Here is a 16,830-nt window from a genome sequence, read left to right as displayed (position 1 = left end):
AACATACAGCCAGTTGCCGGTGCAACAAGGACAAGCCACAAACGTTTGGCTTCACAGATGAACAGGGTACAACGTCCATCACTAACTGTATGAGCAACCACCTGTCTAATCAGCATTTTCAGTCTGTTTGGGGTTGTTGCTTTTTTTAGATACTTGCCTTTGGATCTTGCCTGTGCTGGTTTTACAGCAAAAATACTTGTGTTCATTTCAGCACAGGTGCTTTCAGAGTAGGTGGTTTGAAGGGGGAACTGAAGCAGGTGCAAGGCTCTGCAAGGGTGAGGAGGGAAGATGGGGAGCACAGATCCCAGCCTCTGCAGCCACCGCTGCTCCCATCCCACCCTGCGCTGCCCCGATGGGATGAAGAAAAACCTCCAATTCATCAGGCCATCTCCCTGCTTACACCCCCTCTCATGGAAGGTGGCAAGAGCTTCGTTTACGCTGAAATTGGCTTTCTGAGGAAAACCTGAGGTTTCCACAATGGATTCATCCTGCTGACTGCAAGTAGCAGTAAGATCTACAACCACCCCAGCAGCACACTTAGTAAGGATTTCAAACGCTTGAGCACCAGCTTAAGTACTTGCCCGAATTGAGGCTCAGGCTGCTACAAAAAAAAATCTCAGAACAGAAAACTGTTTGAGAGGAGGGACACGAAAACAGAGAGGTCATTTTTCTGAATATGGACTGACTGGTTGGAAGACAAAGCCCCATTTCACCCTGACACACCCGTATGACAGCAGCTGCAAAGCCTGGAGATCTCCAGCCTTAGCTCATCCATACGCAATGAGGGATCTTCCATGTTGCCTGCAGTACACCAGAAACTCTGAACACCTAACACAGTGATAGATGGATGCAGTTTTAGGGCTGGAGCTGTTAAGATCACATGGAAATACAAAGGTTGTCTGCACATGTTTACAAGCACTAATTTCCCAAGAACATTACCTGTGACTTTCAGATATTCCAGTTTAGACACATGGGTACAACTAAACTGCTCAGGCCCAGCACCAAAGTGTAACTCTACCACAGGTGAAGTATGTGCTACTTTTGATACCCCTCAGAGTCAGAAATAAAAGCCTGATGTCATCAACACTATGCTACTGACAGTCTTTCAGGCTTCATGAAGATATACAGAAATACTTCTACTTACCATATTCTCCTGCATTAATGTCTAGGGTGGAATAACCATGTCCTGCTACAACATGATAACGAAAATAAGTATTGCCAGTTTATACACAGACAAATTGCAGTCATAATAACACACTGGAACAGAGTAACACTGAACTTTGAGGCAGTAAATGTGGAGGTATCGGGTATGTTATCATGGAGGGGGAAAAAAAAAAGAAAATAAAAAAAAAACCACCACCAAACACAACACAGCCACAGCAAAACAGCTATTAAGAAAACCCTGGAAGTTTTTTAGGCTTAATTTATGACATTTAGTCTGGAATACACTTTGTTACTTTGGGAGTCATTAGAGTATAACTACAGATGTAATTGTAATAGCTACTAGACAGGCTTGAAAAGAAGAGAAAAAGCAGCTTCCTGCTTCAGATTTTAATTCCATAAACAGAAATATCATCAATTACTACCAAAAAGTTTTAGTTATCTTTGTAGACTTTTTAGCTCACCGTAAGGTCTCCAAAGGGACACCCCTCCAACGCATCGCCGAGAGGCAGCGAGAGCAGCAGAGTAGCCTGGGAAGCAGATGGCATTTAGCGCCGCTCGTCCAAGGACCTACAGGACTAAACTTACTTGGTCTCTTTACACACCACCGCAGTTAAGTGAGGTCAGGGAAGGTGCTTCCCTGGGGACACTGAAAGATTTGCACACTGATCTCTGAACCCAACAGGCAACGTAACAAGATGTGCCAGAATTCCTGTCTTTGTTCGGAATACCTCCTTTCCTACAGGCAGATCTCCGCTACAGTAAAGACATGAATAGAAATTACTGCATGCAGCAAACGCTTTTTTGTTCTTTTAGTTGTTGTTTTGAATCAGACAGCAGAAGCAGGAATAAACCCAGCATTTTGGGAGATGGGCAGCTCTAGATGCTTCCTTGAGGGCAGAAAAGGGCTAGGCATGGCTTTCCCCATGAACTTTGGCAAAAATGAGTCCAACGTTCAAATAAAATCTGCTGAAAGCCATACAGCAAGTAGCCTAAGGAGCAAATTCAGACGGGCAGATCAGATTAAAGAAAGTTTCCTCGCTCTGCCGAAGCTTGCTACAGACACATTAGCCTTGAAGTAACTTACAGGCCTGACCCTGATTTTTTTGTACCACTTTAGGTAATGCTGCATTCCTGGTGAGGTCCCAGCATGTTCTGGAATGGTTTACCCCAATGAGAAAGGGTAATGGCTAGCAGTGCATGAAAAGTGCTTGCCCCTTGGACTTCTGAGCTGCATGTTCTGCAGATTTAGAGTGAGTATTATCTCTGACTTCCATTATCAGTCATCACGACAAAATTCACAAGATGCTGAGCAGTCAATGATCCCTCAATCACTTAAAATAAGCCCTGCTTTAATCCTTTTTCTTTCTTCTTTTTGTTTTAGTTTCACTATGGGGGTGAGAGATTCTGGTTTTTAGGAAAACCAAGTTGCTTGAATATCATATCCATTAACAAACAAAACAAAAATAGAAGTGTTAGCCTAGAAAAATGAAGGCTGAAAGAGATATAGGACTGATCTCTAAATAAATCAGGAGAGTAAACATCAGAAAACAGCTAAGATCTGTTCGGTACAAGAGTAACAGGTGCAAGTTTGCCATGAATAATCTACAACTGTGGAATAGTTTCTTGAGCCTTAGTTCTCAGCTGATCAAAAGAGGCTCCCTGCAGAAGCAGTAAGGACAGAGCTTGACCAGTATCTTGCAAAAATCGTATATTACCTGCAGAAAACAACTTCACTAAGCATATGCATAACTATCCATACATCCCCTTGTTCAGACACCGGAAAACCATCCAGTTCACGCATTCGTTAATATGCAATTTCCAACACTGTGCTGAACACGGCTGTTATCCAAGTTAATATACGCTATGATGCTGTGGAACAACTAGCAGTATCACTTGTCATGTATAACTCAAAGCTAATTTAACTAAAATATGGAAGATAACGCTCATTAAATCTGAGCCTCATTTTGTTGAGGCTATTATAAATGTCTGCAGGCACTGTTACGTCCACCTGGAAGTTTAAGACACTAACAAAACAAAAGCTTTCAAAGTGAGAAAAGTAATTTTTGGACAAAGTAATCTTCCATTAGCAATTCTGGTTTGATCTCTGCTGGGTTTTTGATAGACCATTGGTGGAAAGCACCTGCAGCTGAAGCACAAAGGTTCCTGGCCAAACCTTTCCTGCAGCACAATCTACAGGCAGAAGCAAAGTGAAGGCAGGGCTGAAAGAAACACCTTTATAAACCTGATCCTGACGACCATATGCTAGCTGGAAGTTTTAGCACATTGTGAAGTCTCCAGCTTTACAAACCCATTCGTATTGCTTGAGTAGCACCTGGCCGCTGCACCACTGGTAAGGATTTGGCCTGTGGCAAGCCAAATATAACATCATCGGTGAACAAGTATACATGGGATTACTGCACTCTATGCTGATATACAGGCGCTTTATTGCTGGAACACTGTAACCATCCTGCATCTACGATTTAAAAAAAATATGTATCTTACTTCAGCTTGATGCATTACTTAAGTCTTTTTAAAGGAGAAAGGGCAACAGCTGCTGGTGTGATGTAAATACTTATATTCTGTCCAGCTGAAATGCATCACTGTACTCAAACTGAAACCTGGCCAGCATATTTTGTGAAATAAACCAAGGAAATGTTAGTGGCAGCAAGCAGACTCATTCAGAGAACTATTTCTACAGCTCTGCAGTGCCTAACAGGCCCGACAGCGTGCTGGGCCATTTGCTTACTGGTGTCTGACAAGGAAGGGTGTCCCTCGCTGCCCCAGCAGCCCCTGCCCCTGTGGCTTTCAGGCTTTTTTTTTTTTTTTGGTAGGTCTCCAAGCCAAAATTAAGCCTGACCCAACTTAGTCCATGAAATAAAAAAAAACCACACCATAAAGATGGTATTTTCTGCTCACGTTCAGCCATACTGGTTCCGAATTCAGAAGCCTGAACAGAAAGGCTCTGAGCAAGAGGGTTCGAGCTATGCAAGAGCATGGCATGACCACAGAAATGACAAGAGTTGGTAACATGGCATAACCAGACGCATAAAGAAGCAGCGAGATTTGTTTCTCAGATTTATTTCTTGAAATGGGCGTTTGCCACTCCGTTTGCTTTAAACAAGACTGGCTTCAGCAGGAAACTAGTGGCCTCTCCTGAGGGACACCAAACTAGAATAAGGAGTCGCAACAAATGAAACAGGGCAGCCAAACTGAGGTGGCCCAACTTAGCTTCTGCTCTTGCATACTTATATAATTTCTTCATTCTAAACATTTTAGACAACAGGGAGGTTGTTTTATTAAAAGCCACATACGCTGGCAGCCCTCACATACATATGCACAAAGGTAATCAAACTCCTAACAGCAGTGACAAAGCTTGCCAAGTTATGTTCAGACTTTGGAAACCATCCACGGAGTCATAACTGGAAGGCTTGTGTGAGGAAAGAAGCAGAGCAGCACCCCACAATGCAGATGAATGATGTTACTGTAATCAGTTGTGTCCCAGGGGATATCACAGTCTGCTGCGCAACATGAACAGGCTGTGGAAGTCTTCACCCATTCCTGTACTTAGCAAACATACCCATGAACTGCTAGGTAATGTTAATGAAACTTCTTTTAAAAAAAAAAACAGAAAACAGTGAGGAAAAGCATCCAAGCTTCTTTAAAGGCAGCTGCAATAGACAGATCTATATTTCTTTTTATTACGTTCTGTTGTTTGTGTTTCTGTTGGTTTTGGTGTGTTTTTTTTTTTTAAATCAGAAAGATCACATCTAAGAAAAACAGAATTAATGCTTTGTCTACATCAGAGGTTTGTCCTGAAGCATCCCAAACCCCTCCAACTGATGTCACTGCCCCACTGAAGTTAGAAATGGCACCTTTAGATCACATTTCACGTACAGACCACCCCAAATGCACTCACTGCCCAAACCAGTATCAAAGATTCATTCTGGGCATGCTCTGGTATGCAGTTAAGACTGAGCATATCCTGAACTGTGACATGCAGAAGCCAAAACTCCTGTAATACTTGGTGGTAATAGCAAACATCTAATAACCTGACACCTCTAGACCCTTCCAGAGATGTCACAATGTAAAATGCAATATATAAAAGGATAAGAGAACAAATAAATCCAGTCTCCACTGGGAAGTCAGTTCAGTTTACTAATCTGATAGGAGAAAAGTAAGAGCAAGAGAACCCATTGCAGACACTTCAAGGGTATGAGCTGACTCACTGAGGGATGAGATAAGCACCAAAGCCACCAAGAAGCGACTGCAGAGCATGTGGGTGCAAGTGAAAAACAGGAGAGAAAAGCAAAGCAATCCCTTTTGGCAGCAGCGGATGGTTAGATCAGACCTCCTTGCGCCAGAAACATGGGACACACACCGTGCCGATCCCGAGGCACGCCACATTTTTGCCTAGTTTCAGCTTGTGGTCTGCTGAACACAGAGCTAGCCCCCAAGCCTCGACATTGGCCTCAGCTACGTTCACTCCCAAGCAGTGTCTGTCAAAGCCATTATTTTTTATTTTTAAGTGCTAGAGCAGAATCCTGCCTCCAGTCAAGTTAAACGAAGGCAGATGCTAGCTTTCCCACATGCCAGAGCGGTACACACCCCAGTGCGGGAGCACCGATGGGTTCCATCCGCACCCACCCCTGGTGTGGCAAAGGCCCCAGGAGAGGAGTACGTGGTGATGTTAGGCAGCAGCGCTTTCTTTAAGGGTGTGGAAAGTCCCCTTCTCATCCCCAGAAAGGTTGCAGAAGCCCAAACAGTTCAAGCTGCTGACACACTGACTCAGATAAACTCTCCTATACCTAAAAAAAAAAAAAAAAAAAGCAAAAAGCCTTACGCTGCCTAAGGGGTGGACAAGCTTCCCTCAGCCTATAGCACTGCTCACCATTTGACTCGCTACCCCGAGGTGGAAACATTTGTCTGATCCCTCAACACCAACAGCCTGTTGGTAGCATCTATTACATAGTTGATACTATGTATGTCATACCATTTTCCCAGGTTTTGCTTTCCCATAAAAATACCACCACACCAGCAGCACTGCTTGGAGGAATATCCCATCTGCACAACCTGACCAGAGCAAAGAACACTCTGACACCAGGATATCACATTCAGAGTCCACTGCAGAAACTCCTGCCAGCACCAGGGCGCGATCCAATTCACTCGTTAACCAAGAGGTACTTGGTCGTTACTCAGCCAGAGCACACAGAGACATAGAGGCATGAAGTTCTGTATGTTGCAGCTGGAAGTTTGGAAGTCTGGCCTTCACCATGCTGGAATCCTGTAAGATGTATTTAATAAACCCCAAAATAAGAGGAAGGATAAACTACCCTCCCTTTCTACATCAGCCTAAAACTACAGCTGTTTTCTCCTCAGTTTATCAGCTCAAAGTAGGTGACAGCTACATAAAGACACTTCAGGAGAAGCTATATATAGGGTGAAGTGAACTTTTCCCCAGGAAACTCTAGATCTAGGTCATCTTGCTTCTTCTGGGAGGTAGGAAAAAACAGGTTACTCATTGAACAAGAATACAGTTGATAGAGGAAAACAAAGATTACTTGGAGCGTGAAATTTTGTGTGGATGGTATTTTTTTCCTTTCCTAAAGGATTTGTAAAAATAAAACTAAACATTCATTAAACATTGTGTTTCTGTATACCTGACTCCATCTACTGTGAATCAAGAAACTCACTATATTTACAAAAGGAACGGGCATTCTTTGTTAAACTTCCTTTCAGCGGTTTTACCCACACAGCAAAATAAATACAACTTCACTTCTTAGAAATTCCAGAGAGTTTGTTTAAATTCAGACATAATGGAAAATCCTTTTTTACACGTCATTTTTAGTTCTTACAGATGACTGGCTGGACGGATTATACACAAGCCAGAGCTCCAGGCAAGTTAATCCATGGGAGTTGGACTCATACAATAAGTACCATGTTACCACTTCTAGTCAAGGGCAGGGTGGGAGGGTAACTGAGCATCTCACTCAGGTTTGGACCAACGGCCACCACCTAACTCAACCCAGCTGCTTGCTGAAGGGTACCTGGCCATCGCAGCCACTGCAGCATCATGTGGGTGCCATTAGCTGAAGAGCCATGCCTCTATCGGGGCAGGCAGAGGAGTTTTCTTGGCTCAGGACAGACCTACACAGTGCTTCTTACTAATTTCCGATTTGCAGATCCCTAATAATTGTCAAGTAGAGGTGTGGACCTGTATTCTCTGTTTAATGACTACAGATGGGATTCTGTTAGCTCTTGTGAGTACTGTCAGTAACAGCCTATAAAGCATCAGAGACCCAGGAACTAAGAGGTGAAAAAGCCCTAATCTGGAAAAGAATTAACAGTTAATTCAAGTATTTTTTCTTGAATTTTAAAAATGATGTTGTTTCCTTCCAAGAATGGCGATATACTTTCAAGGATGCCACTCTCCACGCAAGTGCCTCAAGGTCTCCAAATAGCTATATCTATATATATCTTCATATATCTCCTTAACATTACAGAGCTCTGAGGCAGACACTAAAGCAATGACTGAGTCATATTTCATAAGCTAAACTGAAGATACATGGATGCAACTACAATATAAGTCATAATACCTAAACAGAAAACAACAAAGAGAAATCCCAAAACATCGGGAACTGGCAATGGCAGTTAAGCAAGTACTATGATAGAACATAAAATAAAGTCTACAGGTGTTAAAATATTAATGTCAGCGTCTTGACTAAATCTGAATTTACAGCATTAGTTTGCTGATCTGAGCCTTTTACATAGTTTCCACTGAATACAGCAGTTAACTGCTTTCTGTTAAGCAACAGTACAGACCAAACCAGTTTAGTATGTCTGTAGTCGAGCAAGGCTTGCACCTGTTTGCTCAAAACCTGAGAGCAATCACTTCTCTTTGTGAACTTTAAATAAAATTAATTTATTCAGGCAAAATAATTCAGGGGGAAAAAAAAGCAAAGTTATAGTATGCCTGAATTACAGATTTTGACAACCGTGTTAATAAAACACTGTGATTAACATTCAGCACACAGAACAAACTCTGTATCTGGGTTTAATTACAATGATGAATAAAAGTCAGGCACAGGCACCATCCCAGAGCAGTCATGCATTATACTGTCCCATAGATACTGAAATAATGGAATCTGATGCACTTTGATCTCTTAGATAAGTCTCCTGCAGCTCTAAAACACAAAGAGCAAGAGCTCCCAGCCTCATCCAATTCTGCAACGTTCGCACACTGAGTCGTAAGAGATTTGTGTCCCCCACTACCAAGATGCATCTTACGGGAATGAATGAAGTCAGATAAATATCGTTCCATTTCCTTCTGGCTAGAGCCTGTGTACAAATCATCAAGAGAGCCATACAGAGTAATAGTGGTGAGACGATAGGGAAACCTTATCATCTCTACAGAACTACTGTCCAAGTACATATAGCTATGTTATAGCTCTGTTTCTGGGTTATATTCTAGTCTAGTCTGCCTTTTTTTTTTAAAGCAGTTTTGCCACAACAAGAATTAGAAACTGGCAGTATCTGGTAAATGTAATGGTTTTAATCACGGCTGCAGGATAGCAGATTCTTTGCTTTTGTCCAAACCAGCACTGACTGAAATTTTTTTTTTATTGTTTTTTTGCTTACCACTGGATATTCACGTGGCTTCATTAAGTTTTATTAGTCATAAACCAGGAGTTTCTTTGATGCTTCTAGGACCTATCTCAATAGTCCAAACTAATGGTACGTGGGCTAGATAACAACCCCAAGCTCTGGAAAAGTTAAGGATGAGGTTGTCCCTGCATGGGCATTTGGCCTTGGAGTTCAGTGAGCTATGTACAAGACCGTTTCTGAACTATGCCTCTAGAAATACAAATTGCTCCAAGTGGGGGAAAAAAGCAGATGAAAAGACTCAGAAGCTTCTCCAGTGTCCAAGAAATACAATCAAGGGAAACAGGTTTCAATATTGCAGGGATAATAGTCTGCACATTCATCACTGCATGGTGGGGCTAAGGGAGGAACTGAATTTCCTGAGTCACAGTTTCTCTCATTCCTCCAACAGTTTCAGTCCTCCCTCAAGCACCTCAGGTCTACACCACCCCTCGGCTAAACCAGCGTCTAAAGACAGAGGCAGGCTGAAAATGCTCAAAAATCAGCCCAGCCTTTGATACGACGGTATGTGTGTGCGCACGTGTGCGAAGCGGGGAGCATCCGTAAGCATTCTGGTGGATCAGCAGAAATGCCCGATGCAATAAACCAGCTGGTTGTGATTTGGCTGACGCAACTGCGGTTGAAAGGATGGTTGTTTTATCCGCTCCTCGAGTTGCTGCACGCATCTGCTGTTTGTCCGTGTCACTGCGCGTGGATCGTGGCCCAGCAGCTTTTATGCCACTGGCATTCTGACTTTCTTCTTCACTGATGAGAAACAGAGCGGCTGGCAGATTCCTAGGGAGGACTGGTAAATAAAACAACCACTCTCTGTAACTGTTTGGTCTCTTGGAATTTTTTTCCTTAGAATCACAGAATTGTTTAGGTTGGAAAAAGACCTTTAAGATCATCAAGTCCAACCACTAACCTAGCACTGCCAAGTCCATCACTAAACCACGTCCCATTAGTTCACAGGAAAGTCACGGTCGATTTGCTGTAGTCCATTCCACAGATCATTATCTCTTTAAGACATAAAACCAGTTTATTTTCCATGGTTCAGAAACCGAGGCCCAGATGTACAGCCAGCAGCAGCTGCTGATCACAGAAATGAACCACTGGTACACAAAGGAAATATAGGAGCTTCCCAAACACACAGTGGTCCTAGATTTTGGGAAGGGCAGTGCTGCTTTTTTGGGTTGGCTTGCCTGGAAGAATGCAGAGTCTCCCAGCATAACGAAGATTCATCATCCTGATAAGGCAAGATTTCTTATTCCTATCTCCACTGCCTCTTCATTCCTACTAATCAAGCATCTGGAACACAGGCTGCCAAATAAATGCTGAACTATCAGATTCCAAAACAGATTTTACGAGACTTAATCTACTGACTTAAACAGATCTTCTGATCAAGCTCCCTCTCTACAGCAGCAGGTTTGTCATAAATTCCTGCAGAGGTTGATTTTATAATGGAGGAATATTATCTTATTAAAACCAAATTATCATGGACCACTTTGCAAACGTGAATCAAATTACTAAGCATTCCTGCACTAAAGATAAAGTTTATTACTCCTCATTTTATAGTGAGAAAACTAAAGCACAAAGCAGTTCAGACATTTGCTAAAAGTTACAAACTAAACAAGGCTAAGCTAAGAATGGTGATGTTAGGGCTGCTGAAGTGATGTTCTGGTGGATTCTGTTTAGTTTAGCTTTGGGGTGGGGATTTTTTTTTTTTTTTGGTTGAAGTCCACAGAGCAACCGTACCCAGCAAGAAACTACACACGACTCTAGCTCTGCTGGGACAGGTCGCTGCTGTGGCTGCCCCCCAGGAGGCTAGCAGAATGAGAAGAATGCATCTTCTACAAAAACACATCATACCTTCAGGAAGCAAGGCATCACTTCTGAGACCTTCACAATGTCAGGGCAAATTTTTCTCCCAGTCTAAATCAAGACTGAAGCTTGCTTTGCCTTTTAGAGTCAGAGAATGGCAACTCTTCAGCTTTTTCCCCCCTGAAGGTTTTATTCTAACTCAGCCATGACATCCCTAAAAACCCTCTCTTTTTGTAATATTCTGGTTTCTTAGGAACCATTTTGTTAGTTCATAGAAAACTCACAGCTGATTTGCTTTAGTCTATTCCACAGACCATTACCTCTCCAAAATACAAATACATTTCTCTTTGTGTGTCTGCGAGGAAGCAGTAAGAAGGACAAGCACACAAAGACTGGAAGACAGAAGTCTGTCACAAGCAAGTGACGTTATCTTTAGTTTCCTGACCTCACATTCTGCAACCAGTTTGGCTACAACCATTACCAGGGTGTGCGAAAGCGCTCATTAAACCGAGCTTCTTTCCTTTGTTAAAGTGATGAACAGTGACATCGGAAGACAGGGATGGACCTCGTACAGCATCTTGATCCAATTCAGACATTTCTTGCAGAAATCCATGTAAGACAGCAAGCAGTGCTCCATCAAATGTGGTTATAAATATATTCTTCTCTTCAAAACTCCTCCTGGAAAACCACCTGACCAGAATGGTTAGAAACAGATCTTCTACCAGTCATGGACTCAACAGCAAAGAGTCTAGAAACCAGCTGTAATTTTTGTAAGACAAACAAGGTAACACATAACTCCAACATCAGCATACACTTCCCATTTCCTCTAGCCAGGTCTAACACCTATTTGTAACCAACTGGAGTTAAAAATTTATTTCACGCAGGCAAAGAATCACAATATCCAGCCAATATTCATTAAAACCAGCTTAAGAATGGGTATTTTTAAGATTAAAGTTACCTAACTCTGTGATACCATCCGGTGTCCTTTATCTTCAGGTTTGCCTGCCGCCTTCTCTTCTCCCCCCGCCCCCCAGCTTTTTTTGACTAGCAAAATGGAAGACAGCACCAGTCAGCCAGGCTGGCAGGCTACGCTGAAACCAGTATGCATTGAGGCAGGAAATATAGGTGCACAAGTTTCTTTCTGTTATCTAGAAAGGAAGTCAGACTTAGCACCCTCAGGAAACTTTTCATCTAGCACTGATTACCAGCAAACTCGCTAAGCTCTTCAGACGTGGAAGGAGTAAGAAGTGTCACGGCATACTGTTCGCTAACCAAATAATCTTGAATGCTATTATAATGAAGTTCATAATACATATATGTCATCACTGTTTATTTTTGCTTTGCAAAATGTTTTGCAAGGTTTGTTATTGCTCTGCACATAAAATTATTTATCAGAACTGCACCATTAAGACACGGCAGGCTTACAGATTTCCTGAATGCAGCTGTCTAAATTGTGTTTTAGAACTATTTGTCAGGAGTGACTTTATCATTCACTCAGTGCTTGGTCTTCCACAGTTAGTAGCATTCTGGAATAGTATCTCTATAGCACTTCTTCCAGGCATATTTCTGAGGATGAGTTATACAAGGTAGCAGCTTAAGCAATCATATTCTTGAAAAGACGTAAACATAAAACATCACTGGCTTACTCTACCCTTTCTCATCCATGCAGCTAACTCAACTTCAGCTCCTCCATCACCTCCTCTCCTCACTGAAGTCGACCTCCACCTAGGGCACCAGCCAGCAACACACCGACAAAGAGGCACTCTTGTTTGAAGCCCTTTGAAGTTTCCACCAGACTGAGGAATTGTGGACTGGAGTGGTATTTCAGTTCACATCCACAAACGCAACTGTAATTCATACACGTCATCACAGAGATGTGGAGGACAAGCAGAGCAAATGGTAAGACCTGCATAGGAGTATATTTAAAGATTGCTTTTCTTCTACATGAAAGTAAACTTACTAGTCTGTTTGCTTTTTTTCATGGTTAGCTTTCCATATACAATGTTTTCCCATCACGTCTTTCCTCCTCTTATGCTGTTCCAACATACACCAACAATTCCAGCTCTGCACAACCACTCAATGCTAAATTGTAACATTATACTGCCATAGTCTTCCTTCTTGTACAATACACGCCATCACAGATGATAAATCATCTAATTCGCCGCCCAAGATAATTTTGTACAAATGTTTCTATAAATGGGTGCAACTCCTCTATTAGAATTAATTTGGTTTGCAATTTTTAACACTACTGATGACCGTGCCTGTGAAAAGACAGCATCGGAACACCAATGTAACATATCACCTAAGTCACGATGAGAGCATAATGAAAGCTCTGTTTCCCTGTCCAGCAAAACACATCCAATGTGTATCCACAAGGGCAAGCTTCACACAGAAATGCAGCAGACTATTCCAAGAAAATTTTCTGACTCTTCAACCGGGGGACTTCAACGTCTTGAATAAGTAACACTGCAGGGCTGCATCCGCTGCACGGAGGCTGCAGGTGGGCATCCTGGAGAGTGACTTTACCAGGGACCTAGGGCACCGTCATCACAGGCTGCTGTGCCACCTCCCTCAACTGGGGACGCTGGAATGAAGCACAGGATGACAAGAGGCATGGGGACAAGGGTACAATGCGCACACGTGGCAGTTAACAGAGGAGGCCCAAGGAGCCTACTCTCTTAAACTGAGGTTGCTGCAGGCCACAGACATCCAAAATTGTGCTTTCAAAACCTGCCATCCTCAACAGCTTTTGGAAGATTATGGGAGCATGATACTGGGTTAAGCTCATGTTTCTGTCCTCTAGTGTCATTTTGTGCTCACAGCCTAATCAAAGGAGTATCCAGGTCAAAAGGTTTTAAATTAATCCTTGAAAAAAAAATAATAAAAATCCACTAGATCCACTGAAACATTTTCTCTGGGCCTGTAAGACAACACAAGGTAGTACCAAGTACTGCAGCACACTTTGGATCCCTTCAAGTAAAGGGATAAAATATTTTATTAGTCTCCCTGCCATATCAACATATTAAACATGCTTTTGTGAGTTTAATATAAATACCAAGACCTTGCGCTTACTTCTTATGCTTTTAGCTTATTAAGTTACCAAGTAGCACACATCTTTTTTAGAAGAGTGCAGTGTACTGCGTCCATGCTACTACTTTTTAGAAACTTAGGGAGAAAAGATGTTAGTCTGTACTGTGCAGAATCCCAAAGTTTAATAAACTGGCAAATTATTTCCTGCAACTGTTAAGAACAGAATTAGGAGACAAGGATTAAGAAAAAGGGCACATCTGTTCTGCAAAATAAAGTCTTTGAGACGAACTACTAGAAGAGAAACTGGAAAAAACAGTGAACTTGTATGGAAAAACAGCAGAAGGCATATTGCCAACAGATGGTGAAGAAGTCATACTCAGAAAAGGAAAACAAGCTTGAAAGCATAGTCAGTTTTGAGGACTTGAGAAAAAAACAAACCCAAAGCTAACTCTTTCCTAGTCACAGATTCACTGGTTAAAAAAGGAGTTGCATGTGTTTAGCACTTAGAAAAACAGTTGTAATTTCTGGGTTCTAAAATGGAGGCATCCAAAATTAGCATCTGTCTATGAAAATGTTGGTCCATTCTTGAAATCACTTCCTTTTCTCCTGCCACACCAACACACTCCTTTTTTTGGTGTATTTTAATTATTCCCCATGTTAGCCGTTAACCTTTATGCACCAGAAAAATGTCTGATGCTTTAACGGACCACTTTCGCATTTACTCGGATACCTGTTTAAAAAGGTGCTTCCCCTCTGAGGCCTTTCTGCTGTAGCTGGTAACACGTACTGTCATGGAAGCAAAGAGAAAGGACAGGTACACGCAGAGCTTCTGGATGGAAATCAACTCCCCTTTACCCCACGTGCCCATACCACCAATCCAATTTGCAATCTCACTTTCGGAAGCAGGTATTTCAGTCTGTTCAATAGCACTCACTGATAAAATGAATGACATGCAATACTGAAATGATTATTGGGGGCTTATTTTGCCGTTAGAAATCAATAGCTAAATAAAAATTATAGCTTAACAAGATTCCCTATGAATGCCCATGGCACAATCCCGTTGGAACACAAAGTAGTATTTTAAATGTCAAAAGAATACAGAAGTTACTTACAAGAGACAGTCATTTTCTACAACTGCGTATCTTTACCCAACAAGCTTCCTTCTCCTAGTTTGCACACCTTGCAAGATCTATTCGGGAAGTGGACACATCATTGCTGCAAACCCAAGACAAGCACATACACCAGATCCTATTCTCTCCTAAAATATGTCTATTTTATGGCCGAAGTTTCAGTAATTCGATTTCAAATTGTTCATCTCCTGTTTTCTTGTGCACACTGCTAGTTGCCACAAACCAGTTCTCAAACCCTTTTTATCCTCTTCCTTGCTTTCCTTTCTAACATCTATATATTATACACACTCTGATTCTGGTTAATACACTGCAAAAGAAGTAATTATCACAAAAAAGGACAAAACTCCTAAAATCCCATTTGTAACAGTGAATCCAGGCTGCCACTTGACAGTTAAAATGAGAGAGTGACCTATTGCTAGCACAACAGCAATAACAGTGCATAAGGAATTGTTTGCATTTGGAATTTGGCTTGTGCATCTTGTAAGCTCCAAACAATATAAAAACATAAATCCCCTTGACCTCAAAGTACATGAAACGCTGCATAATAGCATAGGCAAGGCCTTCAAAAAAAAAATAAATAAAAATCACAAACCCTCACGGTTCAAAACCTGTGGAAAGCGTAGCTTTGAATTTTGACTGTATGAGACACAAAGCACTACCTTAAGGTGAAGCTTTAGGAATTGCTAGGATCAGCAGAGGGGGTCTCGGGACAACCGGCGATGTTCAAGACAGCCAAGTGCCTGTGGGCACATCACCGGACGCTACATAGCTCTACGCAAGCGCGAGAAGTTTTGCTACGAATATGCTTACTCGACAATAGACACCTGTAGGTTCTTCCATTTTACTGTCTACTGTGCTCTCAGCCAACCACTCACATATATGAACAAGAAGTTATTCATCAAGGAAAAAATAAATAAATAAAACCCTTAACGGAGTACTTATCTACACTGAAATCCGCACGAGAAGGCCTGCATGAGGCATGTACTTGATTTGTGCCTTCTACAAGAGCTAATAGGTTGTTTTCAAAGGGGCAAAAAAAGGAACAAAAAAAAAAAAAAACCCACACAACTGCACAAGTCTCCCTAGAATCACAGATGTAAATGCAATAAATAGCACAAACAGTCAAACTTCATATGTTGATTTGACAAAAATATGATGCATTTCCACACCGGATGGATAACGCAGGCTTGATTTAGAACACCACCTCCTTTAAAAAGCTTAATCTGCCACCAAGCACTTTCTACACACTGGGCTTCAGCAGACATAGTTCAGAAGCCAAAAAAAAAAAAAAATCTCCCACATGACAAAATTTATTCTAAGGTCAAGCTTTTGCACCCAAACAGAACAAAGTGGCACACAGTGCCAAGTGACACCAGGGCAGGCTCACCACACCCGTGGGGGCTGCTGCGGACCGGGCGCCCTCTGACACTATCAGGGCTGTCATTCCTGAACTTGTTAAAGCACTGCCAGATTACATGTCTGCCCAGTTAAATACTTCCTGCAATTTTGTTAATTATACGTCAAGGTCCGCAACTACAGAACGACTCCCATCCTAGAAAACAGCGAGCTCTCCAGCCACCCTCCAGAATTCGTGCCTCAGCTGCCATTTCTGTGGATTTCTCTGGAACACGTCCTATTCTCTCAGATAGGCAAACACTCGCCAAAACTTGAGCAAAACGTGCAGTTATACCACCGGAATATTTCTTTATCTTCTTTTCATTTTTTAGCGCTGCACAACCGTGCACTGCAGAGGGCTTGCTCAGGGCAACACACATTTCTGTGTGCGGGGATGGAGACCACAGGGAGCAGCCAAGTGCCAGCCCAAGTTCAGCGCCCCCCCCCCGCCCCGGCCCCCCCCCGGGCAGCGGGGCGTTCGGACCGGCGCCACCACCCCTCCGCGCCCTCCGGAAAGCGATACAAGTAAATACCCAGCTTTTTTTTTTTTTTTTTTTTTTTTTCCCCCTCTCCGATTCATCATCCAGATGGGAACTAACAGATTCTCTCTCCGAGACTGAAAAAAGCCCGGACAATGGGAAGCAGCTCCCCG

The 16,830-nt window shown here is 42.4% G+C and overlaps 1 protein-coding gene across 1 annotated transcript in view; it reads right to left on the bottom strand.

Moving 5' to 3' along the window:
* The window catches only part of RNF11 (ring finger protein 11), a 33,788-nt gene that overhangs the window by 15,886 nt on the left and 1,072 nt on the right, over positions 1 to 16,830 (bottom strand). The window lies entirely within an intron of this gene.

The sequence above is a fragment of the Falco peregrinus genome, chromosome 10 (genome assembly GCF_023634155.1).
Source record: "Falco peregrinus isolate bFalPer1 chromosome 10, bFalPer1.pri, whole genome shotgun sequence".
NCBI lineage: Eukaryota > Metazoa > Chordata > Aves > Falconiformes > Falconidae > Falco > Falco peregrinus.
Note: the sequence above shows the minus strand (reverse complement) of the source record. Positions and strands in the feature narration are given on the sequence as shown.